Source organism: Schistocerca gregaria, chromosome 2 (assembly GCF_023897955.1).
Source record: "Schistocerca gregaria isolate iqSchGreg1 chromosome 2, iqSchGreg1.2, whole genome shotgun sequence".
NCBI classification, from domain to species: domain Eukaryota; kingdom Metazoa; phylum Arthropoda; class Insecta; order Orthoptera; family Acrididae; genus Schistocerca; species Schistocerca gregaria.
The window spans coordinates 1,017,094,942-1,017,110,351 of NC_064921.1; the positions used below are offsets into that span (position 1 = coordinate 1,017,094,942).

Sequence of the window (15,410 nt, forward strand, 5' to 3'; positions counted from 1 at the left end):
AAATAAATGCGCTTCTTGCATAACAAAGGTACATGCAGAAGATCCTCACATGACGTGGCTCACTGGAGTACAATGCGACACAGGCAAGAAAATACTGTTCCCGCCCGGGATCGAACCGGGGACCTTCTGCGTGTAAAGCAGACGTGATAACCGCTACACTACGGAAACTGCGGACGGGAGGAGTCCATCCCCGTTCACTCGAAATTACCTCAGCCTCTCTCCCGTCCGCGAATGCACACGCGACGGTTCTTTTGACAGCCTGGAAACCATTACAGCCGAGGGCTCAAGAAGTCTTCGGGGTGCTCGAGAGGGTGTCTGCCGTAGCACCCCTAACGAGATAGCGGCGTTTCCCGCAGTCGTGATTGCAAGTCATAGCAGCAAAAGCAATCACTTTCTTAGCAGCAGGGAGTGCGAGCCCAGCGGCAGCTCTACATGAAGGTACCAATAGCCCAGGAAGGCCGCCGACCGCGGGAATTCGCGCCGCCCCCATCCCGCCAGCCTACACGAGACTTTCCAGAGCACCCTGGACCACATCGAGGCACCCAGTGCACTGAAATAATAGTCATTCGCCATGTCAGATGGCTCGTTGGTCTAGGGGTATGATTCCTGCTTCGGGTGCAGGAGGTCCCGGGTTCAAATCCCGGACGAGCCCTAGCGTTTTGTGCAAACTGATCGCACATGAGTGGCTGAGTCGATGCAAAATGCTCGGCGGCAGTATCAAATGAATTTCATATTTGATGTGAGCAATTGACACTCTGATCCGACGTGTGAAGGCGATTACGAAGGTTTTTGGGTACAGATGGAAGCAGATGCATGTTACTATGTCTTGTTTTTAATGATGAAAAAGTGTTTCCGCCCGGGATCGAAACGGGGACCTTCTGCGTGTTAGGCAGACGTGATAACCGCTACACCACGGAAACTACTTGTGTGCGCCATACCTTAGAGACAACTCGTGCTGATGTTGACATCGTAACTAAAAAATTAAATAAATGCGCTTCTTGCATAACAAAGGTACATGCAGAAGATCCTCACATGACGTGGCTCACTGGAGTACAATGCGACACAGGCAAGAAAATACTGTTCCCGCCCGGGATCGAACCGGGGACCTTTTGCGTGTAAAGCAGACGTGATAACCGCTACACTACGGAAACTGCGGACGGGAGGAGTCCATCTCCGTTCACTCGAAATTACCTCAGCCTCTCTCCCGTCCGCGAATGCACACGCGACGGTTCTTTTGACAGCCTGGAAACCATTACAGCCGAGGGCTCAAGAAGTCTTCGGGGTGCTCGAGAGGGTGTCTGCCGTAGCACCCCTAACGAGATAGCGGCGTTTCCCGCAGTCGTGATTGCAAGTCATAGCAGCAAAAGCAATCACTTTCTTAGCAGCAGGGAGTGCGAGCCCAGCGGCAGCTCTACATGAAGGTACCAATAGCCCAGGAAGGCCGCCGACCGCGGGAATTCGCGCCGCCCCCATCCCGCCAGCCTACACGAGACTTTCCAGAGCACCCTGGACCACATCGAGGCACCCAGTGCACTGAAATAATAGTCATTCGCCATGTCAGATGGCTCGTTGGTCTAGGGGTATGATTCCTGCTTCGGGTGCAGGAGGTCCCGGGTTCAAATCCCGGACGAGCCCTAGCGTTTTGTGCAAACTGATCGCACATGAGTGGCTGAGTCGATGCAAAATGCTCGGCGGCAGTATCAAATGAATTTCATATTTGATGTGAGCAATTGACACTCTGATCCGACGTGTGAAGGCGATTACGAAGGTTTTTGGGTACAGATGGAAGCAGATGCATGTTACTATGTCTTGTTTTTAATGATGAAAAAGTGTTTCCGCCCGGGATCGAAACGGGGACCTTCTGCGTGTTAGGCAGACGTGATAACCGCTACACCACGGAAACTACTTGTGTGCGCCATACCTTAGAGACAACTCGTGCTGATGTTGACATCGTAACTAAAAAATTAAATAAATGCGCTTCTTGCATAACAAAGGTACATGCAGAAGATCCTCACATGACGTGGCTCACTGGAGTACAATGCGACACAGGCAAGAAAATACTGTTCCCGCCCGGGATCGAACCGGGGACCTTTTGCGTGTAAAGCAGACGTGATAACCGCTACACTACGGAAACTGCGGACGGGAGGAGTCCATCTCCGTTCACTCGAAATTACCTCAGCCTCTCTCCCGTCCGCGAATGCACACGCGACGGTTCTTTTGACAGCCTGGAAACCATTACAGCCGAGGGCTCAAGAAGTCTTCGGGGTGCTCGAGAGGGTGTCAGCCGTAGCACCCCTAACGAGATAGCGGCGTTTCCCGCAGTCGTGATTGCAAGTCATAGCAGCAAAAGCAATCACTTTCTTAGCAGCAGGGAGTGCGAGCCCAGCGGCAGCTCTACATGAAGGTACCAATAGCCCAGGAAGGCCGCCGACCGCGGGAATTCGCGCCGCCCCCATCCCGCCAGCCTACACGAGACTTTCCAGAGCACCCTGGACCACATCGAGGCACCCAGTGCACTGAAATAATAGTCATTCGCCATGTCAGATGGCTCGTTGGTCTAGGGGTATGATTCCTGCTTCGGGTGCAGGAGGTCCCGGGTTCAAATCCCGGACGAGCCCTAGCGTTTTGTGCAAACTGATCGCACATGAGTGGCTGAGTCGATGCAAAATGCTCGGCGGCAGTATCAAATGAATTTCATATTTGATGTGAGCAATTGACACTCTGATCCGACGTGTGAAGGCGATTACGAAGGTTTTTGGGTACAGATGGAAGCAGATGCATGTTACTATGTCTTGTTTTTAATGATGAAAAAGTGTTTCCGCCCGGGATCGAACCGGGGACCTTCTGCGTGTTAGGCAGACGTGATAACCGCTACACCACGGAAACTACTTGTGTGCGCCATACCTTAGAGACAACTCGTGCTGATGTTGACATCGTAACTAAAAAATTAAATAAATGCGCTTCTTGCATAACAAAGGTACATGCAGAAGATCCTCACATGACGTGGCTCACTGGAGTACAATGCGACACAGGCAAGAAAATACTGTTCCCGCCCGGGATCGAACCGGGGACCTTCTGCGTGTAAAGCAGACGTGATAACCGCTACACTACGGAAACTGCGGACGGGAGGAGTCCATCCCCGTTCACTCGAAATTACCTCAGCCTCTCTCCCGTCCGCGAATGCACACGCGACGGTTCTTTTGACAGCCTGGAAACCATTACAGCCGAGGGCTCAAGAAGTCTTCGGGGTGCTCGAGAGGGTGTCTGCCGTAGCACCCCTAACGAGATAGCGGCGTTTCCCGCAGTCGTGATTGCAAGTCATAGCAGCAAAAGCAATCACTTTCTTAGCAGCAGGGAGTGCGAGCCCAGCGGCAGCTCTACATGAAGGTACCAATAGCCCAGGAAGGCCGCCGACCGCGGGAATTCGCGCCGCCCCCATCCCGCCAGCCTACACGAGACTTTCCAGAGCACCCTGGACCACATCGAGGCACCCAGTGCACTGAAATAATAGTCATTCGCCATGTCAGATGGCTCGTTGGTCTAGGGGTATGATTCCTGCTTCGGGTGCAGGAGGTCCCGGGTTCAAATCCCGGACGAGCCCTAGCGTTTTGTGCAAACTGATCGCACATGAGTGGCTGAGTCGATGCAAAATGCTCGGCGGCAGTATCAAATGAATTTCATATTTGATGTGAGCAATTGACACTCTGATCCGACGTGTGAAGGCGATTACGAAGGTTTTTGGGTACAGATGGAAGCAGATGCATGTTACTATGTCTTGTTTTTAATGATGAAAAAGTGTTTCCGCCCGGGATCGAAACGGGGACCTTCTGCGTGTTAGGCAGACGTGATAACCGCTACACCACGGAAACTACTTGTGTGCGCCATACCTTAGAGACAACTCGTGCTGATGTTGACATCGTAACTAAAAAATTAAATAAATGCGCTTCTTGCATAACAAAGGTACATGCAGAAGATCCTCACATGACGTGGCTCACTGGAGTACAATGCGACACAGGCAAGAAAATACTGTTCCCGCCCGGGATCGAACCGGGGACCTTTTGCGTGTAAAGCAGACGTGATAACCGCTACACTACGGAAACTGCGGACGGGAGGAGTCCATCTCCGTTCACTCGAAATTACCTCAGCCTCTCTCCCGTCCGCGAATGCACACGCGACGGTTCTTTTGACAGCCTGGAAACCATTACAGCCGAGGGCTCAAGAAGTCTTCGGGGTGCTCGAGAGGGTGTCAGCCGTAGCACCCCTAACGAGATAGCGGCGTTTCCCGCAGTCGTGATTGCAAGTCATAGCAGCAAAAGCAATCACTTTCTTAGCAGCAGGGAGTGCGAGCCCAGCGGCAGCTCTACATGAAGGTACCAATAGCCCAGGAAGGCCGCCGACCGCGGGAATTCGCGCCGCCCCCATCCCGCCAGCCTACACGAGACTTTCCAGAGCACCCTGGACCACATCGAGGCACCCAGTGCACTGAAATAATAGTCATTCGCCATGTCAGATGGCTCGTTGGTCTAGGGGTATGATTCCTGCTTCGGGTGCAGGAGGTCCCGGGTTCAAATCCCGGACGAGCCCTAGCGTTTTGTGCAAACTGATCGCACATGAGTGGCTGAGTCGATGCAAAATGCTCGGCGGCAGTATCAAATGAATTTCATATTTGATGTGAGCAATTGACACTCTGATCCGACGTGTGAAGGCGATTACGAAGGTTTTTGGGTACAGATGGAAGCAGATGCATGTTACTATGTCTTGTTTTTAATGATGAAAAAGTGTTTCCGCCCGGGATCGAACCGGGGACCTTCTGCGTGTTAGGCAGACGTGATAACCGCTACACCACGGAAACTACTTGTGTGCGCCATACCTTAGAGACAACTCGTGCTGATGTTGACATCGTAACTAAAAAATTAAATAAATGCGCTTCTTGCATAACAAAGGTACATGCAGAAGATCCTCACATGACGTGGCTCACTGGAGTACAATGCGACACAGGCAAGAAAATACTGTTCCCGCCCGGGATCGAACCGGGGACCTTCTGCGTGTAAAGCAGACGTGATAACCGCTACACTACGGAAACTGCGGACGGGAGGAGTCCATCCCCGTTCACTCGAAATTACCTCAGCCTCTCTCCCGTCCGCGAATGCACACGCGACGGTTCTTTTGACAGCCTGGAAACCATTACAGCCGAGGGCTCAAGAAGTCTTCGGGGTGCTCGAGAGGGTGTCTGCCGTAGCACCCCTAACGAGATAGCGGCGTTTCCCGCAGTCGTGATTGCAAGTCATAGCAGCAAAAGCAATCACTTTCTTAGCAGCAGGGAGTGCGAGCCCAGCGGCAGCTCTACATGAAGGTACCAATAGCCCAGGAAGGCCGCCGACCGCGGGAATTCGCGCCGCCCCCATCCCGCCAGCCTACACGAGACTTTCCAGAGCACCCTGGACCACATCGAGGCACCCAGTGCACAGAAATATTAGTCATTCGCCATGTCAGATGGCTCGTTGGTCTAGGGGTATGATTCCTGCTTCGGGTGCAGGAGGTCCCGGGTTCAAATCCCGGACGAGCCCTAGCGTTTTGTGCAAACTGATCGCACATGAGTGGCTGAGTCGATGCAAAATGCTCGGCGGCAGTATCAAATGAATTTCATATTTGATGTGAGCAATTGACACTCTGATCCGACGTGTGAAGGCGATTACGAAGGTTTTTGGGTACAGATGGAAGCAGATGCATGTTACTATGTCTTGTTTTTAATGATGAAAAAGTGTTTCCGCCCGGGATCGAACCGGGGACCTTCTGCGTGTTAGGCAGACGTGATAACCGCTACACCACGGAAACTACTTGTGTGCGCCATACCTTAGAGACAACTCGTGCTGATGTTGACATCGTAACTAAAAAATTAAATAAATGCGCTTCTTGCATAACAAAGGTACATGCAGAAGATCCTCACATGACGTGGCTCACTGGAGTACAATGCGACACAGGCAAGAAAATACTGTTCCCGCCCGGGATCGAACCGGGGACCTTTTGCGTGTAAAGCAGACGTGATAACCGCTACACTACGGAAACTGCGGACGGGAGGAGTCCATCTCCGTTCTCTCGAAATTACCTCAGCCTCTCTCCCGTCCGCGAATGCACACGCGACGGTTCTTTTGACAGCCTGGAAACCATTACAGCCGAGGGCTCAAGAAGTCTTCGGGGTGCTCGAGAGGGTGTCTGCCGTAGCACCCCTAACGAGATAGCGGCGTTTCCCGCAGTCGTGATTGCAAGTCATAGCAGCAAAAGCAATCACTTTCTTAGCAGCAGGGAGTGCGAGCCCAGCGGCAGCTCTACATGAAGGTACCAATAGCCCAGGAAGGCCGCCGACCGCGGGAATTCGCGCCGCCCCCATCCCGCCAGCCTACACGAGACTTTCCAGAGCACCCTGGACCACATCGAGGCACCCAGTGCACTGAAATAATAGTCATTCGCCATGTCAGATGGCTCGTTGGTCTAGGGGTATGATTCCTGCTTCGGGTGCAGGAGGTCCCGGGTTCAAATCCCGGACGAGCCCTAGCGTTTTGTGCAAACTGATCGCACATGAGTGGCTGAGTCGATGCAAAATGCTCGGCGGCAGTATCAAATGAATTTCATATTTGATGTGAGCAATTGACACTCTGATCCGACGTGTGAAGGCGATTACGAAGGTTTTTGGGTACAGATGGAAGCAGATGCATGTTACTATGTCTTGTTTTTAATGATGAAAAAGTGTTTCCGCCCGGGATCGAACCGGGGACCTTCTGCGTGTTAGGCAGACGTGATAACCGCTACACCACGGAAACTACTTGTGTGCGCCATACCTTAGAGACAACTCGTGCTGATGTTGACATCGTAACTAAAAAATTAAATAAATGCGCTTCTTGCATAACAAAGGTACATGCAGAAGATCCTCACATGACGTGGCTCACTGGAGTACAATGCGACACAGGCAAGAAAATACTGTTCCCGCCCGGGATCGAACCGGGGACCTTCTGCGTGTAAAGCAGACGTGATAACCGCTACACTACGGAAACTGCGGACGGGAGGAGTCCATCCCCGTTCACTCGAAATTACCTCAGCCTCTCTCCCGTCCGCGAATGCACACGCGACGGTTCTTTTGACAGCCTGGAAACCATTACAGCCGAGGGCTCAAGAAGTCTTCGGGGTGCTCGAGAGGGTGTCTGCCGTAGCACCCCTAACGAGATAGCGGCGTTTCCCGCAGTCGTGATTGCAAGTCATAGCAGCAAAAGCAATCACTTTCTTAGCAGCAGGGAGTGCGAGCCCAGCGGCAGCTCTACATGAAGGTACCAATAGCCCAGGAAGGCCGCCGACCGCGGGAATTCGCGCCGCCCCCATCCCGCCAGCCTACACGAGACTTTCCAGAGCACCCTGGACCACATCGAGGCACCCAGTGCACTGAAATAATAGTCATTCGCCATGTCAGATGGCTCGTTGGTCTAGGGGTATGATTCCTGCTTCGGGTGCAGGAGGTCCCGGGTTCAAATCCCGGACGAGCCCTAGCGTTTTGTGCAAACTGATCGCACATGAGTGGCTGAGTCGATGCAAAATGCTCGGCGGCAGTATCAAATGAATTTCATATTTGATGTGAGCAATTGACACTCTGATCCGACGTGTGAAGGCGATTACGAAGGTTTTTGGGTACAGATGGAAGCAGATGCATGTTACTATGTCTTGTTTTTAATGATGAAAAAGTGTTTCCGCCCGGGATCGAAACGGGGACCTTCTGCGTGTTAGGCAGACGTGATAACCGCTACACCACGGAAACTACTTGTGTGCGCCATACCTTAGAGACAACTCGTGCTGATGTTGACATCGTAACTAAAAAATTAAATAAATGCGCTTCTTGCATAACAAAGGTACATGCAGAAGATCCTCACATGACGTGGCTCACTGGAGTACAATGCGACACAGGCAAGAAAATACTGTTCCCGCCCGGGATCGAACCGGGGACCTTTTGCGTGTAAAGCAGACGTGATAACCGCTACACTACGGAAACTGCGGACGGGAGGAGTCCATCTCCGTTCACTCGAAATTACCTCAGCCTCTCTCCCGTCCGCGAATGCACACGCGACGGTTCTTTTGACAGCCTGGAAACCATTACAGCCGAGGGCTCAAGAAGTCTTCGGGGTGCTCGAGAGGGTGTCTGCCGTAGCACCCCTAACGAGATAGCGGCGTTTCCCGCAGTCGTGATTGCAAGTCATAGCAGCAAAAGCAATCACTTTCTTAGCAGCAGGGAGTGCGAGCCCAGCGGCAGCTCTACATGAAGGTACCAATAGCCCAGGAAGGCCGCCGACCGCGGGAATTCGCGCCGCCCCCATCCCGCCAGCCTACACGAGACTTTCCAGAGCACCCTGGACCACATCGAGGCACCCAGTGCACTGAAATAATAGTCATTCGCCATGTCAGATGGCTCGTTGGTCTAGGGGTATGATTCCTGCTTCGGGTGCAGGAGGTCCCGGGTTCAAATCCCGGACGAGCCCTAGCGTTTTGTGCAAACTGATCGCACATGAGTGGCTGAGTCGATGCAAAATGCTCGGCGGCAGTATCAAATGAATTTCATATTTGATGTGAGCAATTGACACTCTGATCCGACGTGTGAAGGCGATTACGAAGGTTTTTGGGTACAGATGGAAGCAGATGCATGTTACTATGTCTTGTTTTTAATGATGAAAAAGTGTTTCCGCCCGGGATCGAACCGGGGACCTTCTGCGTGTTAGGCAGACGTGATAACCGCTACACCACGGAAACTACTTGTGTGCGCCATACCTTAGAGACAACTCGTGCTGATGTTGACATCGTAACTAAAAAATTAAATAAATGCGCTTCTTGCATAACAAAGGTACATGCAGAAGATCCTCACATGACGTGGCTCACTGGAGTACAATGCGACACAGGCAAGAAAATACTGTTCCCGCCCGGGATCGAACCGGGGACCTTCTGCGTGTAAAGCAGACGTGATAACCGCTACACTACGGAAACTGCGGACGGGAGGAGTCCATCCCCGTTCACTCGAAATTACCTCAGCCTCTCTCCCGTCCGCGAATGCACACGCGACGGTTCTTTTGACAGCCTGGAAACCATTACAGCCGAGGGCTCAAGAAGTCTTCGGGGTGCTCGAGAGGGTGTCTGCCGTAGCACCCCTAACGAGATAGCGGCGTTTCCCGCAGTCGTGATTGCAAGTCATAGCAGCAAAAGCAATCACTTTCTTAGCAGCAGGGAGTGCGAGCCCAGCGGCAGCTCTACATGAAGGTACCAATAGCCCAGGAAGGCCGCCGACCGCGGGAATTCGCGCCGCCCCCATCCCGCCAGCCTACACGAGACTTTCCAGAGCACCCTGGACCACATCGAGGCACCCAGTGCACTGAAATAATAGTCATTCGCCATGTCAGATGGCTCGTTGGTCTAGGGGTATGATTCCTGCTTCGGGTGCAGGAGGTCCCGGGTTCAAATCCCGGACGAGCCCTAGCGTTTTGTGCAAACTGATCGCACATGAGTGGCTGAGTCGATGCAAAATGCTCGGCGGCAGTATCAAATGAATTTCATATTTGATGTGAGCAATTGACACTCTGATCCGACGTGTGAAGGCGATTACGAAGGTTTTTGGGTACAGATGGAAGCAGATGCATGTTACTATGTCTTGTTTTTAATGATGAAAAAGTGTTTCCGCCCGGGATCGAACCGGGGACCTTCTGCGTGTTAGGCAGACGTGATAACCGCTACACCACGGAAACTACTTGTGTGCGCCATACCTTAGAGACAACTCGTGCTGATGTTGACATCGTAACTAAAAAATTAAATAAATGCGCTTCTTGCATAACAAAGGTACATGCAGAAGATCCTCACATGACGTGGCTCACTGGAGTACAATGCGACACAGGCAAGAAAATACTGTTCCCGCCCGGGATCGAACCGGGGACCTTCTGCGTGTAAAGCAGACGTGATAACCGCTACACTACGGAAACTGCGGACGGGAGGAGTCCATCCCCGTTCACTCGAAATTACCTCAGCCTCTCTCCCGTCCGCGAATGCACACGCGACGGTTCTTTTGACAGCCTGGAAACCATTACAGCCGAGGGCTCAAGAAGTCTTCGGGGTGCTCGAGAGGGTGTCTGCCGTAGCACCCCTAACGAGATAGCGGCGTTTCCCGCAGTCGTGATTGCAAGTCATAGCAGCAAAAGCAATCACTTTCTTAGCAGCAGGGAGTGCGAGCCCAGCGGCAGCTCTACATGAAGGTACCAATAGCCCAGGAAGGCCGCCGACCGCGGGAATTCGCGCCGCCCCCATCCCGCCAGCCTACACGAGACTTTCCAGAGCACCCTGGACCACATCGAGGCACCCAGTGCACTGAAATAATAGTCATTCGCCATGTCAGATGGCTCGTTGGTCTAGGGGTATGATTCCTGCTTCGGGTGCAGGAGGTCCCGGGTTCAAATCCCGGACGAGCCCTAGCGTTTTGTGCAAACTGATCGCACATGAGTGGCTGAGTCGATGCAAAATGCTCGGCGGCAGTATCAAATGAATTTCATATTTGATGTGAGCAATTGACACTCTGATCCGACGTGTGAAGGCGATTACGAAGGTTTTTGGGTACAGATGGAAGCAGATGCATGTTACTATGTCTTGTTTTTAATGATGAAAAAGTGTTTCCGCCCGGGATCGAACCGGGGACCTTCTGCGTGTTAGGCAGACGTGATAACCGCTACACCACGGAAACTACTTGTGTGCGCCATACCTTAGAGACAACTCGTGCTGATGTTGACATCGTAACTAAAAAATTAAATAAATGCGCTTCTTGCATAACAAAGGTACATGCAGAAGATCCTCACATGACGTGGCTCACTGGAGTACAATGCGACACAGGCAAGAAAATACTGTTCCCGCCCGGGATCGAACCGGGGACCTTCTGCGTGTAAAGCAGACGTGATAACCGCTACACTACGGAAACTGCGGACGGGAGGAGTCCATCCCCGTTCACTCGAAATTACCTCAGCCTCTCTCCCGTCCGCGAATGCACACGCGACGGTTCTTTTGACAGCCTGGAAACCATTACAGCCGAGGGCTCAAGAAGTCTTCGGGGTGCTCGAGAGGGTGTCTGCCGTAGCACCCCTAACGAGATAGCGGCGTTTCCCGCAGTCGTGATTGCAAGTCATAGCAGCAAAAGCAATCACTTTCTTAGCAGCAGGGAGTGCGAGCCCAGCGGCAGCTCTACATGAAGGTACCAATAGCCCAGGAAGGCCGCCGACCGCGGGAATTCGCGCCGCCCCCATCCCGCCAGCCTACACGAGACTTTCCAGAGCACCCTGGACCACATCGAGGCACCCAGTGCACTGAAATAATAGTCATTCGCCATGTCAGATGGCTCGTTGGTCTAGGGGTATGATTCCTGCTTCGGGTGCAGGAGGTCCCGGGTTCAAATCCCGGACGAGCCCTAGCGTTTTGTGCAAACTGATCGCACATGAGTGGCTGAGTCGATGCAAAATGCTCGGCGGCAGTATCAAATGAATTTCATATTTGATGTGAGCAATTGACACTCTGATCCGACGTGTGAAGGCGATTACGAAGGTTTTTGGGTACAGATGGAAGCAGATGCATGTTACTATGTCTTGTTTTTAATGATGAAAAAGTGTTTCCGCCCGGGATCGAAACGGGGACCTTCTGCGTGTTAGGCAGACGTGATAACCGCTACACCACGGAAACTACTTGTGTGCGCCATACCTTAGAGACAACTCGTGCTGATGTTGACATCGTAACTAAAAAATTAAATAAATGCGCTTCTTGCATAACAAAGGTACATGCAGAAGATCCTCACATGACGTGGCTCACTGGAGTACAATGCGACACAGGCAAGAAAATACTGTTCCCGCCCGGGATCGAACCGGGGACCTTTTGCGTGTAAAGCAGACGTGATAACCGCTACACTACGGAAACTGCGGACGGGAGGAGTCCATCTCCGTTCACTCGAAATTACCTCAGCCTCTCTCCCGTCCGCGAATGCACACGCGACGGTTCTTTTGACAGCCTGGAAACCATTACAGCCGAGGGCTCAAGAAGTCTTCGGGGTGCTCGAGAGGGTGTCTGCCGTAGCACCCCTAACGAGATAGCGGCGTTTCCCGCAGTCGTGATTGCAAGTCATAGCAGCAAAAGCAATCACTTTCTTAGCAGCAGGGAGTGCGAGCCCAGCGGCAGCTCTACATGAAGGTACCAATAGCCCAGGAAGGCCGCCGACCGCGGGAATTCGCGCCGCCCCCATCCCGCCAGCCTACACGAGACTTTCCAGAGCACCCTGGACCACATCGAGGCACCCAGTGCACTGAAATAATAGTCATTCGCCATGTCAGATGGCTCGTTGGTCTAGGGGTATGATTCCTGCTTCGGGTGCAGGAGGTCCCGGGTTCAAATCCCGGACGAGCCCTAGCGTTTTGTGCAAACTGATCGCACATGAGTGGCTGAGTCGATGCAAAATGCTCGGCGGCAGTATCAAATGAATTTCATATTTGATGTGAGCAATTGACACTCTGATCCGACGTGTGAAGGCGATTACGAAGGTTTTTGGGTACAGATGGAAGCAGATGCATGTTACTATGTCTTGTTTTTAATGATGAAAAAGTGTTTCCGCCCGGGATCGAACCGGGGACCTTCTGCGTGTTAGGCAGACGTGATAACCGCTACACCACGGAAACTACTTGTGTGCGCCATACCTTAGAGACAACTCGTGCTGATGTTGACATCGTAACTAAAAAATTAAATAAATGCGCTTCTTGCATAACAAAGGTACATGCAGAAGATCCTCACATGACGTGGCTCACTGGAGTACAATGCGACACAGGCAAGAAAATACTGTTCCCGCCCGGGATCGAACCGGGGACCTTCTGCGTGTAAAGCAGACGTGATAACCGCTACACTACGGAAACTGCGGACGGGAGGAGTCCATCCCCGTTCACTCGAAATTACCTCAGCCTCTCTCCCGTCCGCGAATGCACACGCGACGGTTCTTTTGACAGCCTGGAAACCATTACAGCCGAGGGCTCAAGAAGTCTTCGGGGTGCTCGAGAGGGTGTCTGCCGTAGCACCCCTAACGAGATAGCGGCGTTTCCCGCAGTCGTGATTGCAAGTCATAGCAGCAAAAGCAATCACTTTCTTAGCAGCAGGGAGTGCGAGCCCAGCGGCAGCTCTACATGAAGGTACCAATAGCCCAGGAAGGCCGCCGACCGCGGGAATTCGCGCCGCCCCCATCCCGCCAGCCTACACGAGACTTTCCAGAGCACCCTGGACCACATCGAGGCACCCAGTGCACTGAAATAATAGTCATTCGCCATGTCAGATGGCTCGTTGGTCTAGGGGTATGATTCCTGCTTCGGGTGCAGGAGGTCCCGGGTTCAAATCCCGGACGAGCCCTAGCGTTTTGTGCAAACTGATCGCACATGAGTGGCTGAGTCGATGCAAAATGCTCGGCGGCAGTATCAAATGAATTTCATATTTGATGTGAGCAATTGACACTCTGATCCGACGTGTGAAGGCGATTACGAAGGTTTTTGGGTACAGATGGAAGCAGATGCATGTTACTATGTCTTGTTTTTAATGATGAAAAAGTGTTTCCGCCCGGGATCGAACCGGGGACCTTCTGCGTGTTAGGCAGACGTGATAACCGCTACACCACGGAAACTACTTGTGTGCGCCATACCTTAGAGACAACTCGTGCTGATGTTGACATCGTAACTAAAAAATTAAATAAATGCGCTTCTTGCATAACAAAGGTACATGCAGAAGATCCTCACATGACGTGGCTCACTGGAGTACAATGCGACACAGGCAAGAAAATACTGTTCCCGCCCGGGATCGAACCGGGGACCTTCTGCGTGTAAAGCAGACGTGATAACCGCTACACTACGGAAACTGCGGACGGGAGGAGTCCATCCCCGTTCACTCGAAATTACCTCAGCCTCTCTCCCGTCCGCGAATGCACACGCGACGGTTCTTTTGACAGCCTGGAAACCATTACAGCCGAGGGCTCAAGAAGTCTTCGGGGTGCTCGAGAGGGTGTCTGCCGTAGCACCCCTAACGAGATAGCGGCGTTTCCCGCAGTCGTGATTGCAAGTCATAGCAGCAAAAGCAATCACTTTCTTAGCAGCAGGGAGTGCGAGCCCAGCGGCAGCTCTACATGAAGGTACCAATAGCCCAGGAAGGCCGCCGACCGCGGGAATTCGCGCCGCCCCCATCCCGCCAGCCTACACGAGACTTTCCAGAGCACCCTGGACCACATCGAGGCACCCAGTGCACTGAAATAATAGTCATTCGCCACGTCAGATGGCTCGTTGGTCTAGGGGTATGATTCCTGCTTCGGGTGCAGGAGGTCCCGGGTTCAAATCCCGGACGAGCCCTAGCGTTTTGTGCAAACTGATCGCACATGAGTGGCTGAGTCGATGCAAAATGCTCGGCGGCAGTATCAAATGAATTTCATATTTGATGTGAGCAATTGACACTCTGATCCGACGTGTGAAGGCGATTACGAAGGTTTTTGGGTACAGATGGAAGCAGATGCATGTTACTATGTCTTGTTTTTAATGATGAAAAAGTGTTTCCGCCCGGGATCGAACCGGGGACCTTCTGCGTGTTAGGCAGACGTGATAACCGCTACACCACGGAAACTACTTGTGTGCGCCATACCTTAGAGACAACTCGTGCTGATGTTGACATCGTAACTAAAAAATTAAATAAATGCGCTTCTTGCATAACAAAGGTACATGCAGAAGATCCTCACATGACGTGGCTCACTGGAGTACAATGCGACACAGGCAAGAAAATACTGTTCCCGCCCGGGATCGAACCGGGGACCTTCTGCGTGTAAAGCAGACGTGATAACCGCTACACTACGGAAACTGCGGACGGGAGGAGTCCATCCCCGTTCACTCGAAATTACCTCAGCCTCTCTCCCGTCCGCGAATGCACACGCGACGGTTCTTTTGACAGCCTGGAAACCATTACAGCCGAGGGCTCAAGAAGTCTTCGGGGTGCTCGAGAGGGTGTCTGCCGTAGCACCCCTAACGAGATAGCGGCGTTTCCCGCAGTCGTGATTGCAAGTCATAGCAGCAAAAGCAATCACTTTCTTAGCAGCAGGGAGTGCGAGCCCAGCGGCAGCTCTACATGAAGGTACCAATAGCCCAGGAAGGCCGCCGACCGCGGGAATTCGCGCCGCCCCCATCCCGCCAGCCTACACGAGACTTTCCAGAGCACCCTGGACCACATCGAGGCACCCAGTGCACTGAAATAATAGTCATTCGCCATGTCAGATGGCTCGTTGGTCTAGGGGTATGATTCCTGCTTCGGGTGCAGGAGGTCCCGGGTTCAAATCCCGGACGAGCCCTAGCGTTTTGTGC

The 15,410-nt window shown here is 52.5% G+C and overlaps 47 non-coding genes across 47 annotated transcripts; 16 read left to right on the top strand and 31 right to left on the bottom strand.

The window, feature by feature from the left end:
* Nucleotides 1–95: 95 nt before the first annotated feature.
* On the bottom strand, nucleotides 96–168 carry Trnav-uac (transfer RNA valine (anticodon UAC)). The gene has a single exon. It is a non-coding gene; the product is annotated as a tRNA-Val (tRNA).
* Nucleotides 169–580: 412 nt separating this feature from the next.
* Nucleotides 581–652, top strand: Trnap-cgg (transfer RNA proline (anticodon CGG)). Its single transcript has one exon. It is a non-coding gene; the product is annotated as a tRNA-Pro (tRNA).
* A 195-nt stretch (nucleotides 653–847) lies between these two features.
* On the bottom strand, nucleotides 848–920 carry Trnav-aac (transfer RNA valine (anticodon AAC)). The gene has a single exon. It is a non-coding gene; the product is annotated as a tRNA-Val (tRNA).
* A 158-nt stretch (nucleotides 921–1,078) lies between these two features.
* Trnav-uac (transfer RNA valine (anticodon UAC)) lies at nucleotides 1,079–1,151 on the bottom strand. Its single transcript has one exon. It is a non-coding gene; the product is annotated as a tRNA-Val (tRNA).
* Nucleotides 1,152–1,563: 412 nt separating this feature from the next.
* Nucleotides 1,564–1,635, top strand: Trnap-cgg (transfer RNA proline (anticodon CGG)). Its single transcript has one exon. It is a non-coding gene; the product is annotated as a tRNA-Pro (tRNA).
* Nucleotides 1,636–1,830: 195 nt separating this feature from the next.
* On the bottom strand, nucleotides 1,831–1,903 carry Trnav-aac (transfer RNA valine (anticodon AAC)). Its single transcript has one exon. It is a non-coding gene; the product is annotated as a tRNA-Val (tRNA).
* A 158-nt stretch (nucleotides 1,904–2,061) lies between these two features.
* Nucleotides 2,062–2,134, bottom strand: Trnav-uac (transfer RNA valine (anticodon UAC)). Its single transcript has one exon. It is a non-coding gene; the product is annotated as a tRNA-Val (tRNA).
* Nucleotides 2,135–2,546: 412 nt separating this feature from the next.
* Nucleotides 2,547–2,618, top strand: Trnap-cgg (transfer RNA proline (anticodon CGG)). The gene has a single exon. It is a non-coding gene; the product is annotated as a tRNA-Pro (tRNA).
* Nucleotides 2,619–2,813: 195 nt separating this feature from the next.
* On the bottom strand, nucleotides 2,814–2,886 carry Trnav-aac (transfer RNA valine (anticodon AAC)). Its single transcript has one exon. It is a non-coding gene; the product is annotated as a tRNA-Val (tRNA).
* A 158-nt stretch (nucleotides 2,887–3,044) lies between these two features.
* On the bottom strand, nucleotides 3,045–3,117 carry Trnav-uac (transfer RNA valine (anticodon UAC)). Its single transcript has one exon. It is a non-coding gene; the product is annotated as a tRNA-Val (tRNA).
* Nucleotides 3,118–3,529: 412 nt separating this feature from the next.
* On the top strand, nucleotides 3,530–3,601 carry Trnap-cgg (transfer RNA proline (anticodon CGG)). Its single transcript has one exon. It is a non-coding gene; the product is annotated as a tRNA-Pro (tRNA).
* Nucleotides 3,602–3,796: 195 nt separating this feature from the next.
* Trnav-aac (transfer RNA valine (anticodon AAC)) lies at nucleotides 3,797–3,869 on the bottom strand. Its single transcript has one exon. It is a non-coding gene; the product is annotated as a tRNA-Val (tRNA).
* Nucleotides 3,870–4,027: 158 nt separating this feature from the next.
* Nucleotides 4,028–4,100, bottom strand: Trnav-uac (transfer RNA valine (anticodon UAC)). Its single transcript has one exon. It is a non-coding gene; the product is annotated as a tRNA-Val (tRNA).
* A 412-nt stretch (nucleotides 4,101–4,512) lies between these two features.
* Nucleotides 4,513–4,584, top strand: Trnap-cgg (transfer RNA proline (anticodon CGG)). The gene has a single exon. It is a non-coding gene; the product is annotated as a tRNA-Pro (tRNA).
* Nucleotides 4,585–4,779: 195 nt separating this feature from the next.
* Nucleotides 4,780–4,852, bottom strand: Trnav-aac (transfer RNA valine (anticodon AAC)). The gene has a single exon. It is a non-coding gene; the product is annotated as a tRNA-Val (tRNA).
* Nucleotides 4,853–5,010: 158 nt separating this feature from the next.
* On the bottom strand, nucleotides 5,011–5,083 carry Trnav-uac (transfer RNA valine (anticodon UAC)). Its single transcript has one exon. It is a non-coding gene; the product is annotated as a tRNA-Val (tRNA).
* Nucleotides 5,084–5,495: 412 nt separating this feature from the next.
* Trnap-cgg (transfer RNA proline (anticodon CGG)) lies at nucleotides 5,496–5,567 on the top strand. Its single transcript has one exon. It is a non-coding gene; the product is annotated as a tRNA-Pro (tRNA).
* Nucleotides 5,568–5,762: 195 nt separating this feature from the next.
* On the bottom strand, nucleotides 5,763–5,835 carry Trnav-aac (transfer RNA valine (anticodon AAC)). Its single transcript has one exon. It is a non-coding gene; the product is annotated as a tRNA-Val (tRNA).
* A 158-nt stretch (nucleotides 5,836–5,993) lies between these two features.
* Nucleotides 5,994–6,066, bottom strand: Trnav-uac (transfer RNA valine (anticodon UAC)). The gene has a single exon. It is a non-coding gene; the product is annotated as a tRNA-Val (tRNA).
* A 412-nt stretch (nucleotides 6,067–6,478) lies between these two features.
* On the top strand, nucleotides 6,479–6,550 carry Trnap-cgg (transfer RNA proline (anticodon CGG)). The gene has a single exon. It is a non-coding gene; the product is annotated as a tRNA-Pro (tRNA).
* A 195-nt stretch (nucleotides 6,551–6,745) lies between these two features.
* On the bottom strand, nucleotides 6,746–6,818 carry Trnav-aac (transfer RNA valine (anticodon AAC)). The gene has a single exon. It is a non-coding gene; the product is annotated as a tRNA-Val (tRNA).
* Nucleotides 6,819–6,976: 158 nt separating this feature from the next.
* On the bottom strand, nucleotides 6,977–7,049 carry Trnav-uac (transfer RNA valine (anticodon UAC)). The gene has a single exon. It is a non-coding gene; the product is annotated as a tRNA-Val (tRNA).
* Nucleotides 7,050–7,461: 412 nt separating this feature from the next.
* Nucleotides 7,462–7,533, top strand: Trnap-cgg (transfer RNA proline (anticodon CGG)). The gene has a single exon. It is a non-coding gene; the product is annotated as a tRNA-Pro (tRNA).
* Nucleotides 7,534–7,728: 195 nt separating this feature from the next.
* Nucleotides 7,729–7,801, bottom strand: Trnav-aac (transfer RNA valine (anticodon AAC)). Its single transcript has one exon. It is a non-coding gene; the product is annotated as a tRNA-Val (tRNA).
* A 158-nt stretch (nucleotides 7,802–7,959) lies between these two features.
* Nucleotides 7,960–8,032, bottom strand: Trnav-uac (transfer RNA valine (anticodon UAC)). Its single transcript has one exon. It is a non-coding gene; the product is annotated as a tRNA-Val (tRNA).
* Nucleotides 8,033–8,444: 412 nt separating this feature from the next.
* On the top strand, nucleotides 8,445–8,516 carry Trnap-cgg (transfer RNA proline (anticodon CGG)). Its single transcript has one exon. It is a non-coding gene; the product is annotated as a tRNA-Pro (tRNA).
* Nucleotides 8,517–8,711: 195 nt separating this feature from the next.
* Nucleotides 8,712–8,784, bottom strand: Trnav-aac (transfer RNA valine (anticodon AAC)). The gene has a single exon. It is a non-coding gene; the product is annotated as a tRNA-Val (tRNA).
* A 158-nt stretch (nucleotides 8,785–8,942) lies between these two features.
* Nucleotides 8,943–9,015, bottom strand: Trnav-uac (transfer RNA valine (anticodon UAC)). The gene has a single exon. It is a non-coding gene; the product is annotated as a tRNA-Val (tRNA).
* A 412-nt stretch (nucleotides 9,016–9,427) lies between these two features.
* On the top strand, nucleotides 9,428–9,499 carry Trnap-cgg (transfer RNA proline (anticodon CGG)). Its single transcript has one exon. It is a non-coding gene; the product is annotated as a tRNA-Pro (tRNA).
* Nucleotides 9,500–9,694: 195 nt separating this feature from the next.
* On the bottom strand, nucleotides 9,695–9,767 carry Trnav-aac (transfer RNA valine (anticodon AAC)). The gene has a single exon. It is a non-coding gene; the product is annotated as a tRNA-Val (tRNA).
* A 158-nt stretch (nucleotides 9,768–9,925) lies between these two features.
* Trnav-uac (transfer RNA valine (anticodon UAC)) lies at nucleotides 9,926–9,998 on the bottom strand. Its single transcript has one exon. It is a non-coding gene; the product is annotated as a tRNA-Val (tRNA).
* A 412-nt stretch (nucleotides 9,999–10,410) lies between these two features.
* On the top strand, nucleotides 10,411–10,482 carry Trnap-cgg (transfer RNA proline (anticodon CGG)). Its single transcript has one exon. It is a non-coding gene; the product is annotated as a tRNA-Pro (tRNA).
* A 195-nt stretch (nucleotides 10,483–10,677) lies between these two features.
* Trnav-aac (transfer RNA valine (anticodon AAC)) lies at nucleotides 10,678–10,750 on the bottom strand. Its single transcript has one exon. It is a non-coding gene; the product is annotated as a tRNA-Val (tRNA).
* A 158-nt stretch (nucleotides 10,751–10,908) lies between these two features.
* Nucleotides 10,909–10,981, bottom strand: Trnav-uac (transfer RNA valine (anticodon UAC)). Its single transcript has one exon. It is a non-coding gene; the product is annotated as a tRNA-Val (tRNA).
* Nucleotides 10,982–11,393: 412 nt separating this feature from the next.
* Nucleotides 11,394–11,465, top strand: Trnap-cgg (transfer RNA proline (anticodon CGG)). The gene has a single exon. It is a non-coding gene; the product is annotated as a tRNA-Pro (tRNA).
* Nucleotides 11,466–11,660: 195 nt separating this feature from the next.
* On the bottom strand, nucleotides 11,661–11,733 carry Trnav-aac (transfer RNA valine (anticodon AAC)). Its single transcript has one exon. It is a non-coding gene; the product is annotated as a tRNA-Val (tRNA).
* Nucleotides 11,734–11,891: 158 nt separating this feature from the next.
* Trnav-uac (transfer RNA valine (anticodon UAC)) lies at nucleotides 11,892–11,964 on the bottom strand. The gene has a single exon. It is a non-coding gene; the product is annotated as a tRNA-Val (tRNA).
* Nucleotides 11,965–12,376: 412 nt separating this feature from the next.
* Nucleotides 12,377–12,448, top strand: Trnap-cgg (transfer RNA proline (anticodon CGG)). The gene has a single exon. It is a non-coding gene; the product is annotated as a tRNA-Pro (tRNA).
* Nucleotides 12,449–12,643: 195 nt separating this feature from the next.
* Trnav-aac (transfer RNA valine (anticodon AAC)) lies at nucleotides 12,644–12,716 on the bottom strand. Its single transcript has one exon. It is a non-coding gene; the product is annotated as a tRNA-Val (tRNA).
* A 158-nt stretch (nucleotides 12,717–12,874) lies between these two features.
* On the bottom strand, nucleotides 12,875–12,947 carry Trnav-uac (transfer RNA valine (anticodon UAC)). The gene has a single exon. It is a non-coding gene; the product is annotated as a tRNA-Val (tRNA).
* Nucleotides 12,948–13,359: 412 nt separating this feature from the next.
* Trnap-cgg (transfer RNA proline (anticodon CGG)) lies at nucleotides 13,360–13,431 on the top strand. The gene has a single exon. It is a non-coding gene; the product is annotated as a tRNA-Pro (tRNA).
* Nucleotides 13,432–13,626: 195 nt separating this feature from the next.
* Trnav-aac (transfer RNA valine (anticodon AAC)) lies at nucleotides 13,627–13,699 on the bottom strand. The gene has a single exon. It is a non-coding gene; the product is annotated as a tRNA-Val (tRNA).
* Nucleotides 13,700–13,857: 158 nt separating this feature from the next.
* Nucleotides 13,858–13,930, bottom strand: Trnav-uac (transfer RNA valine (anticodon UAC)). The gene has a single exon. It is a non-coding gene; the product is annotated as a tRNA-Val (tRNA).
* Nucleotides 13,931–14,342: 412 nt separating this feature from the next.
* Nucleotides 14,343–14,414, top strand: Trnap-cgg (transfer RNA proline (anticodon CGG)). Its single transcript has one exon. It is a non-coding gene; the product is annotated as a tRNA-Pro (tRNA).
* A 195-nt stretch (nucleotides 14,415–14,609) lies between these two features.
* Nucleotides 14,610–14,682, bottom strand: Trnav-aac (transfer RNA valine (anticodon AAC)). The gene has a single exon. It is a non-coding gene; the product is annotated as a tRNA-Val (tRNA).
* A 158-nt stretch (nucleotides 14,683–14,840) lies between these two features.
* Nucleotides 14,841–14,913, bottom strand: Trnav-uac (transfer RNA valine (anticodon UAC)). Its single transcript has one exon. It is a non-coding gene; the product is annotated as a tRNA-Val (tRNA).
* A 412-nt stretch (nucleotides 14,914–15,325) lies between these two features.
* Nucleotides 15,326–15,397, top strand: Trnap-cgg (transfer RNA proline (anticodon CGG)). The gene has a single exon. It is a non-coding gene; the product is annotated as a tRNA-Pro (tRNA).
* The last annotated feature ends 13 nt before the right edge of the window (nucleotides 15,398–15,410 follow it).